The sequence below is a fragment of the Choloepus didactylus genome, chromosome 6 (genome assembly GCF_015220235.1).
Source record: "Choloepus didactylus isolate mChoDid1 chromosome 6, mChoDid1.pri, whole genome shotgun sequence".
NCBI classification, from domain to species: Eukaryota; Metazoa; Chordata; class Mammalia; order Pilosa; family Megalonychidae; genus Choloepus; species Choloepus didactylus.
Window position 1 is genome coordinate 22,729,961 of NC_051312.1, and position 17,536 is coordinate 22,747,496.

The 17,536-nt window shown below is 42.0% G+C and overlaps 1 non-coding gene and 1 pseudogene across 1 annotated transcript; both read left to right on the forward strand.

The window, feature by feature from the left end:
- Window positions 1-1,487: 1,487 nt before the first annotated feature.
- LOC119536692 lies at window positions 1,488-10,096 on the forward strand (annotated as a pseudogene).
- On the forward strand, window positions 4,588-4,721 carry LOC119538920. Its single transcript, XR_005217703.1, has one exon. It is a non-coding gene; the product is annotated as a small nucleolar RNA SNORA70 (small nucleolar RNA).
- Window positions 10,097-17,536: the final 7,440 nt, after the last annotated feature.

The window sequence follows — 17,536 nt, forward strand, 5'->3', positions numbered from 1 at the left end:
TTGTATGGGCTTTGAACTATTAATCAATAAATCTGTTATAAAAAATAGAACTCATAACAGGAAAATATTGTCAATTTATCTATTTATACACCTGATATCAAGAGGTTAATACTGCAAGAGGTAGGAACTATGTTTATTAATGTGGATATTATATTTCTTTTAGTTAGAAAAAATACATAAAAATTTACCAACTTTGCAGCAAAAAAACAACCTTGAAAAAGTCCTTGTATCATTATCCTTCTAAATCATTTTTTTTAATTAGGCCTATAACTTACATGGAATCAGTGATTGATGTGATTGCCAAGGAATTCCATGGAGAGCTGAGTTTTAAAAACTGAATAAAAATTTAATTTTTATTTTGTCTACTCTGGGGTTGACTGATTTTATTGTTCTGAGTGATAAACCAATATTTTGAGTTATGAATTATATAAAGACACATATATACCTGTCTTATATTTTTCTATAAATACATGTATTATTTCACAATTTGGCAGGGGTTAGAGAATAAATCATAAAAATATTTTAACCTTTTCTTTTCCATCTTTGCTCAAGAAGACATTCTCAATCCCACAATGCTAAGCCAAGGCTCATCCCTGGAAGTCATGTCCCACATTGCCAGGGAGAATTACACCTATGGGATTAATGTCCCACATAAGGGGGAGGACAGTGCATCCAACCTGTAAAGTTGGCTTAGATAGAAAGGCCACAATTTGAGCAGCAAAAGAAGCTCTCCATGGTTGAATCTTATGTACACTCATAGGGAATCTTAGTTTCTCCTTTGCAGCAATAAGTTTCATAAAGTCAAGCCCAAAGATCAAGGGCTTGGCTTATTAAATTGGGAGTCCATAATGCTTGAGAGAATATCCAGAATTACCCAAATGGGGAAGTTTAATAATTCCACATTTTTCCCTAGTCCCTTAAGGGGATTTAAAAATACTTTTTTTTTTTTTTAATTTTCTGCCCTAAATATGCTGGAATATATTAGGGTATTACACTAATCTGTATAGAATAACAGAATCTCATTCCCTATTTTGGTTCCATGTAATTATATTATTTAAGTAAACTGACTGTACTGATTAAATTAGATAGCCTGCTACACAAGATTTAAATTGTGTACCAAGTAAGCATCTCTTCCTGGGGTTTCACACAGAAGTTGAAGTTTCAAAATACAGTTAATGTCATCCTTTATCCTGTATTTTGATTTACCTTATTCCTAAACAAGTCCATTTCATTTATATCTCTAATCAAAGTTTGATCTCTTTTCAGCTTAATAAATCAGTCTTGAGACTTTCTCTTGTGAAACTTAAAGCTGTAAATGGGAGGCTGAGCCCTATAATTATGCCTAAGAGGCACCTCAAAGGGAACCTCTGCTGTTACTCAGATGTGGCTTTTCTCTCTCTAAGCCCAGTTACCCAAATAAATTCATTAACCTCTCCTCAATGAGGGGCATGACTCACAGAGGAATGAATCTCCCTGGAGATGTGGACATGACTCCCAGGAATGAGCATGGTCCTGGCAGTGAGGTATTGAAAATGCTTACTTGGCCAAAAGAGGGAAAAAGAAGGGTAACAGGCTGAGTTTACAATGGCTAAGAGATCCCAAATAGAGTCAAGAGGCTATCCTGGAGTTTTCTCTTAAGCAAGCTCCAGCTAGATATCTCAAATGGCCACAGTATGCCATGCCCTTACCAAAAGTAGGCCTCAAATACGTAAGTCCCTACCTGAGATTCTATAAAAGATTCAGTCACTAAGTTTTATCTCTCAGAAACTTAAATCTGCTAGTGTTCCTATGCCAGACAAATCCTAAAACCAACAGGCAACAGCCTCTTTAAGGACAACAATCAGATATGGCCCCCTTCCCCACACTGTTGACACCCCCTTTCAGTATGAACAAGTTAGGCTAGTCACTGCATAGACTCCACTGAAGATGGAGTGAGAGATTAAGCAAGAGGAATGGGTGGCAACAAACAAAGGTCTATGAATACTGAAACTTTATATAACTATATATACAGATGCTGGGGTGTTGTAATAGTTGGAAGGAGGTAAATGACATGGTGCAACTGTAACCTATAATATTGTTTGAAATTAGCTCTATAGCTACTCATTGAATTGAAAGTCTTCATCTTTCTGTACATACCCTATATTTCATAATAAGGAAATAACTGAAACTGTTGAACTGTAATCAATAACAATCTTTGAAATTACCTATATAACTGCTTGTTAGGCCTTACTTTGAAAGTTAACACCTTTCTGTATGTATGTTATAATTTACAATAATGGAAATAGCTGAGGATTTGGAACTGTGACCCATGACATTCTTTGAAATTTACTCTCTAACTACTTAAATCACACTTTGAAAGTTATCACTACTATGTATATATGTTAAAGTTCACAATAATAAATGCATTTAAAAATAGGCAATACTGTCACAATTCAGAAGTACAGTAAGTGCCATTTTTCAAATTTAAACCCAAATCTAAGTAACTGAAAGCCCATGCCATTTTCACTAATGATTCATTGAGTAATTGATAGTGTTTTGAAAGATGTGGTTTTATAGCTCAATATTTTTCATGCATCTAAGTCCTATCTAGGTGTAAAGACTTTTATAGTGCATCAAAAACTACAAAAAAGAAGATAGAAATTTCCATGATTCCACATTTTTTTTTAAATTCAAAAGCAAAATAAAGGCATTTTAAGCTTCCATAAAGGGTTCCTCTTGTCCATTAAGGGCTGGATAAGTTTGACTTAAGCAACATATCCTTCTCTCTGAAATTTCACAGATCCCAACTCCAGGTTTGCACTGCTATAATCCTCTGAGCAAAGTAGAAGTTTATATCAGATTAGGCCTCCTTTTTCTAAGAGTAGTATAACCACTCCACCACAGAATAATTCCCTACTTGTCCTTCATCCTCTATATTCCCTTAGCCTTATATAATTCTACTGGCTTCTTTATCCTCCTACTCTTTTCCTTTTCCATCCTTCATTTTCTTTCTACATCTCTATCAAGAACTACAAAACTTTATTTCCTTTTCTCAAATAGAGTTATTACTCTATGTAGCTTGAGGTCCTTCCAAACTTATGACCTCAGTTTTCACCTTCTATCCCAAACTACCATCCCAGATAGATTTTCTCTCTTTACTGCTTATGAAGACAATTTTACAATCAATAAGGATTATCTAGGTAGGAGCAGATTGTTGACACAGAAGTTGTAATAATAAACTCTACCTCATTTCACAAAATGTACATGAGAATGGATTAAATAAAATGTAAATATCAAAAGGCTTACTTTTTCAAAAGCAATTCTAACCACAAAAGCAGTTTGAGATACAATGATGATAAGAGATTTCTAATAATTAAAAAAAAAAAAAAAAAAAAAAAAACTTTCCAAAATATATTTCAAAGATCTTATGGAATATATCACTGAATGTAAGTAGTTATTAATGTTTATTCAATCACAAAAATTTATTGATTTAGACAGGTACTCATTAGACTATATCATGCTATTTAGAACTTTTTATGAAATGTATGTTAGAAACTACGTTCAGATATACATGCTTAAAATATTGCTTCTTGATCATGAAATAATATGGCTGTAAACAAATAATTTTTTGTTGACAAAGAATCTGCTCTTCCACTGCAATCACTTTTCTTTCTTTGCTTCCTCCCTCAGGCTTTTTCAACATTTCATCAACAGTTTATTTTTCATCAATTGGAAAACCCAAATTCTAAACCAGAAAGCCATTGTAGAAAGCCATTAATGAGAAATACAGTTATGGAAAGAATGGCTTATAGTATGATCTTGGGATAACACAAAGGAATCAGGCTATATCTCAGCCACTCTGAGGATGACAAATAGTCTAGCCATGTGTCCAGGAAGCAAAGCAAAAAGACTTGGTAATCAACCAGCCTGCCTCTGCTTTAGAGTGTACAGCAGTTCTGTGTACTTCAACAATTACTTTATCAACATTACCTTAATCTTTCCATCTTATCACTACTAAAAACACTGAAATATTAAATATATATTAAAATATTACATTTGTCTCTGTTACAATTGCTGAATTTCTTTGTTGACATGGATTGTGCTTAACTGAGTTTCAAACTCAGATGTATTTGAATATTAAAAATAATATATCAAGGCAAATAGAATTTGTCTTTATCAAATTAAACTTGATTAAATCATTTATCTCAATTCTTACCATATATATAAACAGCAAATAATCATAAATAAGAATTCAGGAGTCTGAAATCTTTGTACACTGATGGAGGAATGTAAATTAATAAAAATGATCTTACAAGGGTCCATTATAAATTAAATGCATTTGTCTTGAATCAGTGATCCACTCCTGGATGCTCAATCATGGATCAGCAGAGGGTCACATACACAGTTGTTGATTTCAGTGATATATGTGTAATTCAGTAGTTAGGAATTAACTGAATATTTAATACTAAAGAAACAGGTGTTTTATTTAATGGGGGTAGATACAGATTATAACAATATCATATTACTATTATGTTAGTGGAGAAGAGAAGGCAGCAAAAAAAATGGCATATATGTAATAAACAGATCTCAAAACATAGTTTATTCTGCATGCAGCCAGTTAAGGTGACCACCCCTTCTCCCCATGGGGTCCCAGTGTGTAGTGGCTGCAGACAGCAGCCTCCTTGGTAGTTAATTGAGCCTGTTGCTTGTACAGGTTGCCCTAAGGAACCTTGCAAAGAGTATTTTCCTGTTGATGGTCCTGTCTGACCTCATGCAGTACCCAATCTAGGCTCCAGACCATGATATGAAGTGACTTTGGAAAGCCCCAGGGTATAGTGGCCAGGGTCCACATCAGCCTAGTCATTATGCCCATCTGCACCAAGTTTCAAAACAAGGAGCATGTGATCAAGGTGCTGCACAGGGCCAAGTTCAAGTTCTCTGACCACCAGAAAATCCATATCTCCAGGAAGGGAGGATCTACCTAGTTTAATGCTGACTAATTCAAAAACATGGTGTCTGAGAAGTGCCTCATCCTGAGTGGTTGTGGGTCAAATACATCCACAATCATGGCTCCTTGGACAAGTGGCAGGCCCTGCACTAGTGAAGGGTTTGCCAGCACTATCCATGCCCAAATTATGCCTGCCAATAAACCAGTTCCTTGCCATCAAAAATAAAAAAAAATGGAATGAGAACATTAGATATCAAAATGACATATGTAATAACATATGTATGTTCATTAAAACATACATTATATTTACTTTATAAAGATGCATGCCTTTTTAAGAGACATATATCAATCTTCTTAGAAGAGGTGCCTACATAGAAAGGAGAATTGAAGTGGAATTGGGATTGAAGAATGATGATGATTATGGGATAAGGGATTAAAGTAGGATGAACTCAATGTAGTTGTGAGATTAAAGAAAAAAAACAAAATAAGAGAAACACAAATGTTCATAATTTGCAATCTTTCTTAATCTTTTACAATCTTTTATAGCCATGAAAATACTGAGGAATAAAAAGTTGGAGGACTTATGCTACTCAACATCAAAACCTACTATAAAGCTACATTGATCAAAGGCAGCAAAGTGCTTGTGAAAAAGCAGGCAAATAGATCAATGGAACAGAATAGGGAACCCAGAAATAGACCACATATATATAGTCAACTGATCTTTGACAAAAGAACAAAGTTATTTCAATGCAGAAAGTATAGTCTTTTCTACCATGGTGCTGAAGGAAATGGACATCCACATGCCCCCCCCCCCAAAAAAAAAGGACATCTAAACACAGACTTTACATCTTTCACAAAAATGAACTCAAAATGGATTGCAATCCTATAATTAAAAGGCAAAATTGCTAACATTCTAGAGGACAACATGGGAGAAAACCTAGGTAATCTTTAGCTTGTCAATGACTTTTAGAAACTATACCAAAAATATGATCCATGAAAGAAATAATTAAATTGGATTTCATTAAATGGTAAAATTTCTGCTCTGTGAAGCACAATGTTAAAAGAATGAAAAGAAAAACCACAGACTGGGGGAAAATATTTACAAAACACTTATCTGACAAAGAACTTGAATACAAAATATATGAAGAGTTCAAAAATGCAATAAAAAAATAAGCAACCCATTCACAAAATGGAATAAAAAGGATCTGAACAGAGAGTTCAACAAAGAAGTCATACAGATGACAAATAAGCACATAAAAAGATGCTCAACATCTCATTAGACAATTGCAAATTAGATCAATAATGAGATGATACTACATACCTATTAGAATGGCTAAAATCCCAAGTACTATCACTACCAAATGCTGGTGAGGATGTGGGAGCAACAGGGAATCTTTCATTTCTGATATGAATGCAAAATGGTGCCACCACTTTGGAAGACAGTCTGGAAGTTTCTTATAAAGCTAAAGATAACTTATCACATAATCCAGCAATCATACTTCTAGGTATTTGACCAAATGAGTTGAAAACTTAAGGCCAAACAAACCTGCACAGAAATCTTTATAGTGGCTTCATTCATATTTGATAAAAATTGGAGGAAACCAAGATAGACCTTAAATAGGGGAGTGGGAAAACAAACTGTGGCACATCTGCACAATAGGTTATTTTTACCAATAAAAAGAAATGAGTGATAAAACCACAGAAAGAAATGTGAGAGTCTTAAATGCATGTTGGCAAGAGAAATAAACCAGTACGAAAAAGCCAAATACTATATGATTCCAACTATATGGCATTCTGGAAAAGGTCAAACTGTAAGGACATTAAGAAGATTAGTGGGGCCATGGGTTTGTGGTATGAGATGGAGGGATAATGAATGGGTGGAAAATGGGGCATTTTCAGGGATCTGAAATTATTTTGTATGATACCACCAAGGTTGAAAATTGACAGTATGCATTTATCAAAACTATTGAACAGTACAATATTTAGAGTGAACTAAATGTAATTATAGATTGTAGTTACCAATAATATGTCAATATTGGTTCATCAGTTGCAACAAATGTACCAGATTATATCAAGATGTTAATAATAAGGTAAGCTATTTGTGTGTCTGGGTATATGGAAACTCTTCATGCTTTCTGTGCAATTTCTCTATAAACCTAAAACTGCTCTAAAATAAAATTTATTAAAAAATAAGCTACAGCTAAACAGTTATTAGAATGGACAATTTTAAAAAAAATCATAAGCATAGATAACATGACAAGACAAAATGCAGTGCAAGCAGAATTCTAAAATATTGGTGGTGTGAGTTCTACATGGTACACCCCATTTAGATTACAGTTTGGTGATTTACTGTAAAGTGACACAAACACTTACCATAAGACCCACACTTCCAAATTGTAGGTATTACCCAAGTGAAATGTAAACATTTTTGCATGCAAAAATTTGGTGGACAATTATATAGGCATTGCATTCTTCATCACCTAAGCTAGTAGCAAACAGATTCTCCCTCAATTAGGGGGTGGATAAATGAACTGTAATACATGTGCATGAATACACACTTGATTTATGTTCTTCCCTCAAAAGTCTGACTCAATTTCTCAGTTTGAATAAACTTATAAATATATGTTGTTATTCTAGTTTGCTAATGCTGCCTTTTCACAAAACACCAGAAATGGATTGGCTTTTATAAAAGGGGTTTATTTGGTTACAAAATTATAGTCTTAGGGCTATAAAGTGTCCAAGGTAAGTCATCAACAATCGATACCTTCACTGGAGGATGGCCAGTGGTGTCTGGAAAACCTCGGTAAACTGGGAAGGCACATGGCTGGCATCTGCTCCAAAGTTCTGGCTTCAAAATTGCTTTCTCCCAGGACATTCCTCTCTAGACTGCAGTTCCTCAAAAATGTCACTCTCAGTTGCTCTTGGGGTATTTGTGCTCTCTTAACTTATCTGGAACAAAAGTCTGCTTTCAAAGGCTGTCTGTAAAATGTCTCTGTAAGTTGCAACTCCTCTCTCAGCTTCTGTGCATTCTTCAAAGTGTCTCTTAGATGTAGCAAGCTCACTCCTGTCTGAGCTTATATAGTGCTCTAGTAAACTAATGAAGGCCCATGCTGAATGGGTGGGGCCACATCTCCATGGAAATTATCCAATGAAAGATCTCACTCACAGTTGAGTGATAACATCTCCACAGAAACATCCAATCAAAAGTCTCCAACCTGATCAACACCAATACGTTTCTTGCCCACACAAGACTGCATCAAAGATAATGGTGTTTTGGGGGACATAATACATCCAAACCAGCACAACCGGCACAGTTGTCATCTCATTTCCAATTTTGACTGTCTCTCTATATATATTTGCCATAGAGATCTTCTTGCCATGATCTGTTACATAAGGTGTCAGTTTATCAGTAAATTTTATAGATACACTCTTTGCTTGGCCATCATAGTACTCTCCTACAATAGAAGTAGAATATGTGACCAATGGCTAGGAAATGGAAGGAGCAGGATCATTTAGTAAAACATATCAATACTAATATCACCAAATGAGCCAAGATACAACAAGTTTAGGGACACACTTTGACTTAAAGGCAATGTATATGAGATCAAAAGAGGCAAAAGCCTAGCCATGAGTTCCAGGTGCCTTGATTGCAAAATTAAAAACTAAAGAGGCGTGGCAGAATTGGGAGGTGTGGACCCACCTGGGAGCACCTCATTACAGCTGTAGAGCTGTAAATCTTCCTGCGGCTGTGGCCACGCTAGCAAATGCCATGCAGTCACGCCTCTTCAACTGGCCAGCAATGCCCAACCCCACATGGAAGATAGCAAGTTGTGCTAGTACAGCCATATAAATAAATAATACCTGTAGGCTCGATGCAATGTGCACATTTACAGTGATGACAGATAAATGCAGACACTAGGGAATCAAATATTAGGCAAACACTTGTAAAAAGTAACAGAGACTGTTACAGGCAACTGCTGTACTCGAGGCTTAGCATTCTCAAGCAGTTCAAGTCCCTGAAAGTTTAGGAAGACACCAGAGAGAAAAACTAAAAAAAAAAAAAAAAAAAATACCATTGGATTTGTGGAAAAACTTCAGAAGAAGATTGATATATAGCTTCCATAACCACAGAGAGCTTTGCAGTTGCCTGAGATTGCATAGGATCAATATGCCAATAGCCTTGGGAACTTTGAAAGATAATTCAAAAACCATAAAAGTCATACTAGAAGAGCTAAACTAGTTTTTGATAAAGTTTTACATGCTAGACAAAAAGTCCTTTAGATCCTACATAAGATGAGGAGTCCCTTTCATATTCTATGTTGCCTTTGAGTGATGGTGTAGAAGGCTCAAACTTCATCCTCAGATGGCAAAAGAACACATATGTGATGATATCAAACCTGAAAGTTTAAAAAGTTGTGGATTGTAGAAGAACAGAAAAAGCTGGAACAGCTACTCCTCAAATACCCTTCTGAAGAAGTAGAATATCGACACTGGCAGAAGATAGCAGATGAAGTGGGCAATAGGACAGCAAAACAGATGGCCAGCCAAGTGCAGAAGTGTTTCATAAAGCTGACTCAAGTTGGCATTCCAGTCCTAGGCAGAACACCAAACTTATATATGTAATCCAAAAAGTCTTCAACAATCAGACAGCAACATTCCCTTAATAAGCATCTCTTTAAATTAAATCTTCCATTTTCATAACACCCCATGAGCCTCCAGTGTATATGGATGAAGATGATGACTGAACCTGTTTTCATAGCCACATGGTATGGCTGTCAGAAGGCATCAGATGAAGAAAGTATTCCTATCATGTATAGGAATTTACCTGAATATAAAGAATTATTACAGTTTAAAAAGTTAAAGAAGCAGAAACATCAGCAGATACAAGCTGAGAGGGGCTTTGTGCAACATGTGAGCTGCAAGTGTGATAACTCTGTGTTAGAACCTATCCAGGGCATTTGGTGGTACTTCCAGGATTGTCCTCCAGATATATCTTTGGATTTGTGTGATTCTTGCTCAGACTGCCTACAGGAAACATATATTCACAAGGAAGATCAACAATTAGAACGTATTTATAGGTCAGAGACATTCTAAGATAGAGATTACTGTGTGTCCCAGGCCACCAGTTATAATTACCTTGACCCAAACGACTTTCCAGTAAACAGATGACATGGAAGAGACCATCATTTATTAGTCTTCTTCAACACATAGCAATGGTACCATTGTTAAATATGTGCAGAGTTTGGAAAGATTCTCTGCTTTCCCTGAAATGACACTCACAGCCTGACAGCTTCCTGAGTGTTCTTGTCAAGTACAGATCTGTGGCTTTAAATCACTGTTCAGGGGCTGAACATTCCTGGTGAGCAAAGGGTTTTCCCTGGTGAATTTTTCACCACCACTTTAAAGCCTTTTAAGGTGGTGACCTTAACTGTGTGAAATGGAGCACACTTTAAAGAGAGAATAAATTCCAAAGGTTTCAGAGAACTCAGTTATAAATATAATAAAGAGAAGACAAAGTATTTATGTATAAATAGTTTAGTAGCTTTCATTTTGTTGTGAAAATAGTTTTCAGCACAGAAACTGACTTCTTTAGACAAAGTTTTATCCAATAATGGTGTTTGCTTCTAAGATATGCACTCTATAATAACTCACTCTCCCAGTGGTAGCTGTTGATGGTCTTTAGTAAATTGGAGCTGTTTAACCATATTGATGTCTAATTTCTTTTAGCCACAATGAACTGCCCTTATTACCAACAGTGAAGCACTGCAGGAGGCAACTGTGGCATTGTTTCCTTAACCAGTTCATGGTGTGTGAATGCTATAAAAGTGGCTCTCAGATACATTTTTTAAATGTAATGCTACATAAGGTGATCATGTGATGTGTACAAACAATGGTGAAAAGAGCCAGGGGTAGTAACTCTGTAAAGTCTCTAATTCACATTAATTCCTTTAAAATGCACAGCCTTCTTCCTCTGTATTTGGAGTTGTCAGTGCAACTCATCAAAGAAAACTGCCTAACATAAAAGTCATATATATGGTAATAATATCCCTCTTTTGCAGTTTGCACAAGATCCATAAAAGATTATATTTTTATTACTATTTAAACAAATGATTAAATTTAATCTGTCCAGGGAGCAAAAGTTCATAAGCATTGTTTTATACTGCTGGATTTTATTGTACATCATTTAAAATATTCTGTATGTTTCTTCTTACCTATGTATATGGTATGTTCTTGAATAATGTTCATTTGTCAGGAGAACTGTGAGCAATAAACTGTGTGGATACTCTATTAAAAAAAATTAAAGAGGGCCTCATGCACAACAATATTCCGAGTTACAAGTTTGTCTTGGTCCACACATTTTCACTCATGGGGATTATCACCAACTATAGTGTCCGGCGCTTTCTCCGCCCCGCCTCGAGTCCTCGGTCGGCCGGCGATGGGGACCAGAGAGATAAGAGGAGAGAGGGTGCGGACAACGTCTTACCCGGAGCACTTGTGATCACTCAGGACTCGCGGTGGTAAAGCAGATAAACTTTTAATGGGACTAGGCAATCATCATCTTTACAGGTTCCACCCGGGGCGAGACACCTCGGGGGAGAACAACCTCGATGCGGCCGTCAGGTACGGCTCCTTGTGGGCTGTCTCCCCGAGCTTTGCCCGGGAACTTTCTTATAAACCTTGCGTGTATCCAATGGGCTAACGCCACGCACACAAGCATGATTGGTGAATACAGCGGGTGGTTACATACATCAGAAGCCGGAAGCAGGATGTGGGCGCCATCTTGGCACCACTCGATGGGCGGGGGGACTTTGGAGCAGGTTTACAGCGCATGCGCTATGCCCGTCCCGGGAGACGGCTCTCCACATCTCCCCCTTTATTATTTATATCGACCCAGTGTCCCCAGTGATGAGTGTGCTCCCGTGAACCCAGATGGCTCACAATTTGTTCCGGTGCTTTGGGGAGTCTGGACTAGGTCTCAGCCATTTAGCGGCGGAGCCTCTAGCACCGACCAGAATGCTCACCTCATATGGAGACAGGAGAGTCCGTGAGCTGGAAACAACATGACTCTCCCTGCAGTGCTTTGCCTTGCAACTGGGGGACAAAGGCGGGGGCAGGGATAGCATTAACCAGAGTCGGAGGCGTCACTAGGCGTCCCTATGCATTGGCTAGAGTCAAGTCTGGCCACAACTATGACTCTGCCTTAGGGACCTACCTGAGACAAAAATTATGACTGCTGGCGTCGCCCGTTATACCCGGGACACAGCTGCGCGCTTAGCTACAAACCTCGCTCCCGAGTGCCCCGCCCGAGGTGGCCAGGATGGGGTATGGCCATCAGAATGGTCGCTGTTGGGGGTATCAAAGGTGGAGGACATAGCCATCATAGTGGTAACACGGTACTGCCGCGCTTGAAACAGGCGTTCTAGCAAAGATTTAACAATGACTAATCCCACCAATAGTCCCACCATCAAGAGAATCCAATTAGTCAAATTGGGCCAAGAGAACCAAGAGGTGACTTGGTCCCACAGATTTTTTACAGTCTCGCCCAGTGTGGAAAGGTCGAAACTAACAGGCTTCAATTTCCTAATGTTCTCAAGTCCCTGAAGGTCGGATTTCACTTGGTCGGAGAGATTGGTGAAGTTGGGGAGATAAGTGTCCTTGAGCCACTCGGCGACATCTTGCTGCTCCTCTGTCAAGTTCACCCTAACCGGGGTGACACAAAGCCTCCCGAATAACCATCGGGTATCACACGTCTGCTGGAGAACTCTCCAGAGTCCATCTATTTCTAGTCCAAGTTCATCTATCTCCGCTAGGAGTTTCTGAATGGCCTGGAAATTTAAGTTCAGCATCTGATTGTGGCGGCGTAGCACGTCTCGGGTAAGGTATGCCTCTTGGACGCCTAGACTTAGAGAAGGGGATATTGTTAAGTGAAACAACTTGAGAAACAGGGCCAACCCAGTCGGTTGCCTTGACGGGGAGCCAGACATAACTTGGGCGATACACTAGGATAGCGGGGCGGCGAGGCATCCGGGTCTTTGGAACGGTTTGCAGACTGTAGGAGCAAACCCCGGAAGGAAAAGGCACCTTTGAGTCTCATTTTTACTCAAGATCCCTTCACAAGACTGGCGGCTCTTCCCTGTAACGTTAAGAAATTCAAGCAAGACTCCCTTACTTAACTCGCCATTACCAGTTTCACAAGTAGCATTCGCCGCAACTGTGGTGTTGACAACCTTGACAGAGAGGTTAGCAAAAGAGAGGATCAGTGTGTCATTGGTGAGGGGGAAGGACTCGTTGAAGCTTGTGGAGGAAATATTTCTGTCAGAAGGCAGGTGGTGGAGACCTAGAGACAGGGTACGAGTGAAAAACACAGGAGAGGCGGGAGACCCAGCAGAGAATGGGGCCAGGGTCGGGGGATGATGCCACAGGCCCCAAAGACCACTCTCCTGCGCTACCACAGTTCCACTAAAAAAAGAAAAAGGCAGATTAGAAGGATTGCTATAGGAGAGCAAAGAACAGAGTTACCGATCCTCTTTTTGGGCAACCGCGGGGTGGTCAGTCCTACTATTATCGTCTTGTCGGTCGTCGCCATCATCAGCAGGGTCGGAGGCTTGGTCTAATGGTTCAGGTTGTATATTCGTTGGCGTTTCTGACAGCTGTTCCTTGGCTTCTTCAGGTGATGTCACGGTTCTCACCAGTCTTTCCGGAACCCACACTGGTTGACGTCCTGGTTCCTGGGGAAAAACACAAACAGAGCCTCTGGCCCAGCTGAGCACCGGGTCAGGGCCTTTGTGGCAACGGCCACACGGCCTGGTTACTGCACCTGGTTCGCCAAACCGTTGAGTGGCAGGGGGCTGACGTCTATTGGGACAATCTCTCTTAAAGTGCCCTGATTGGCCACAGCCATAGCACCCGTTAGACTTTGCCCCTAAGGTTCTCGGGCCTTTTGTAGCCACCTGTAGGGAGCTAGCTAGCATGGCAGCTAGACCTGCATTAGTTAAAGGGCTGCCAGTATCTCTACAGAGCCTGACCCACTCTGTCAAATTTTTTGCTCTGTTTTGTGCCAGGATAACTTTGCACTCCTTGTTGCACTGCTCAAAAATCATTTGCTTAACCACAGTCTCTGCTACTCCTGGATCTGAGAAGATTCTCTCAGCTGCGGTTTGCATCCTGGCTACAAAATCCGCAAATGGTTCTGTGGGGCCTTGGTGTATATTGCTGAGTGAGGCCTGAGCCTCTCCCTTACCTGTTAGCTTTTTCCAGGCACCCACAAAACAGCGGAAGATCTGGGCGTAGACCTCTTGTGGGAAACCTGTTTGGTTCTGGGCATGGGCGCCTCTCCCCAACAGCATGTCAGCATTCCACCCGCCACGTCTCCCCGCCGCATTCCTTGCGGCCTGCTCTTCAGCTAACTCCTCAAACCATGCTTTCCAATCTATGAATCGGCCTGACGGCAAGCAAGCACGGGCTAGCTGAAAAATATCTGCGGGTGTATGATTTAGAGCAGAGAGGTTCTCGATCATGTTCAAGGTATAAGGGGCATTGGGGCCATACTGATGGACGGCCTGCCTCAATTCCCTCAATAGTTTGTAATCATATGATTCGTGCTGATTGCCACCTTGGGGATTGATAATAACCGGGTACATTTCTGAGACTGGCTGCGGCTCAAGTGGCTGGTAGCCACCCAGCATGCCAAAAGGTGTGAAAGGGTTCCATCTCCAGAAATGTCTCCCACCACTACCTAATGGCAAAGGGTCCTGAGGGCCTGTGTACTCGGGCGGGGGGTACGGCAAAGGTTGCCCCTCCCCTGACCGGCCCATCGGGGTTTCCGGGTCTGGCAGCAAAGGATAATTACATTTACTGGGCATGGCCACTAGAGGGAGCTCTCGGCGAGGTCCTTTGGTGGGACCGCCCAAGGCGTCAGTTGGGAGCTGGGGTGTCCCTGGGGGTGCAGCGGTAGACATTGGCGGGGCGGAAGGCCGCACGGGTGTGGCGGGAGGCTCCTCCCACTCAAGTAGCGGGGATGCTTCCGCCTCCTCGCCAGTATCGCTATCTGACTCTGAGTCAGAGTCACTGGACTCCGGCGGTTTGCCCTTATAGGAGCCGTCCGCTGACGAAACTGACTGGGTTTCTTGGAGCGCGCACCGTGCTTCTTGCAAGGCAGAGGACGGGCTTAGGCCGGCAGCCGATTCTAGTTCAAGGACCGCACGGACGGTCTCCCATATGGGTACTAGAATCGGGTCCATACACACGCCCGTCTGGCGCGCTCGGTCTATGTCGCGACCGAGCTTCATCCAAGAGGGTAGGCTAAGGCTGCCGGTGCAGGCAAACCAAGGGGCAAAAGTATCAACATCATCAAGAAAACGCTGAAGGGAGCTTTTCCTGACCGAGATACCCCGTTGTTTCAAAAGGTTCTTTAAGGGAGCTAAGAGAGGTGAACTTCCGGACTGCCCCATGATTGCAGTCGGCACTATACTTCAGTCACTCGGAGAGCTCTTCCGAGTCCCCCGGGGTCACCTGAAAACCCACGGGCCCTAACTATCATGTAATAAGACGCACTCACCTTCTCGCGTTGATCAGGCGCGGGAAGTCCGCCGTAAGCTCGATGCGCAGCGCTGCTCTCCTCACAGAGGGACCGTCGAGAGCGAGGCAGGAGGAGGAGCGTTCCCCGTACGGGCCACCACTTGTCCGGCGCTTTCTCCGCCCCGCCTCGAGTCCTCGGTCGGCCGGCGATGGGGACCAGAGAGATAAGGGGAGAGAGGGTGCGGACAACGTCTTACCCGGAGCACTTGTGATCACTCAGGACTCGCGGTGGTAAAGCAGATAAACTTTTAATGGGACTAGGCAATCATCATCTTTACAGGTTCCACCCGGGGCGAGACACCTCGGGGGAGAACAACCTCGATGCGGCCGTCAGGTACGGCTCCTTGTGGGCTGTCTCCCCGAGCTTTGCCCGGGAACTTTCTTATAAACCTTGCGTGTATCCAATGGGCTAACGCCACGCACACAAGCATGATTGGTGAATACAGCGGGTGGTTACATACATCAGAAGCCGGAAGCAGGATGTGGGCGCCATCTTGGCACCACTCGATGGGCGGGGGGACTTTGGAGCAGGTTTACAGCGCATGCGCTATGCCCGTCCCGGGAGACGGCTCTCCACATCTCCCCCTTTATTATTTATATCGACCCAGTGTCCCCAGTGATGAGTGTGCTCCCGTGAACCCAGATGGCTCACAATTTGTTCCGGTGCTTTGGGGAGTCTGGACTAGGTCTCAGCCATTTAGCGGCGGAGCCTCTAGCACCGACCAGAATGCTCACCTCATATGGAGACAGGAGAGTCCGTGAGCTGGAAACAACATGACTCTCCCTGCAGTGCTTTGCCTTGCAACTGGGGGACAAAGGCGGGGGCAGGGATAGCATTAACCAGAGTCGGAGGCGTCACTAGGCGTCCCTATGCATTGGCTAGAGTCAAGTCTGGCCACAACTATGACTCTGCCTTAGGGACCTACCTGAGACAAAAATTATGACTGCTGGCGTCGCCCGTTATACCCGGGACACAGCTGCGCGCTTAGCTACAAACCTCGCTCCCGAGTGCCCCGCCCGAGGTGGCCAGGATGGGGTATGGCCATCAGAATGGTCGCTGTTGGGGGTATCAAAGGTGGAGGACATAGCCATCATAGTGGTAACACGGTACTGCCGCGCTTGAAACAGGCGTTCTAGCAAAGATTTAACAATGACTAATCCCACCAATAGTCCCACCATCAAGAGAATCCAATTAGTCAAATTGGGCCAAGAGAACCAAGAGGTGACTTGGTCCCACAGATTTTTTACAGTCTCGCCCAGTGTGGAAAGGTCGAAACTAACAGGCTTCAATTTCCTAATGTTCTCAAGTCCCTGAAGGTCGGATTTCACTTGGTCGGAGAGATTGGTGAAGTTGGGGAGATAAGTGTCCTTGAGCCACTCGGCGACATCTTGCTGCTCCTCTGTCAAGTTCACCCTAACCGGGGTGACACAAAGCCTCCCGAATAACCATCGGGTATCACACGTCTGCTGGAGAACTCTCCAGAGTCCATCTATTTCTAGTCCAAGTTCATCTATCTCCGCTAGGAGTTTCTGAATGGCCTGGAAATTTAAGTTCAGCATCTGATTGTGGCGGCGTAGCACGTCTCGGGTAAGGTATGCCTCTTGGACGCCTAGACTTAGAGAAGGGGATATTGTTAAGTGAAACAACTTGAGAAACAGGGCCAACCCAGTCGGTTGCCTTGACGGGGAGCCAGACATAACTTGGGCGATACACTAGGATAGCGGGGCGGCGAGGCATCCGGGTCTTTGGAACGGTTGCAGACTGTAGGAGCAAACCCCGGAAGGAAAAGGCACCTTTGAGTCTCATTTTTACTCAAGATCCCTTCACAAGACTGGCGGCTCTTCCCTGTAACGTTAAGAAATTCAAGCAAGACTCCCTTACTTAACTCGCCATTACCAGTTTCACAAGTAGCATTCGCCGCAACTGTGGTGTTGACAACCTTGACAGAGAGGTTAGCAAAAGAGAGGATCAGTGTGTCATTGGTGAGGGGGAAGGACTCGTTGAAGCTTGTGGAGGAAATATTTCTGTCA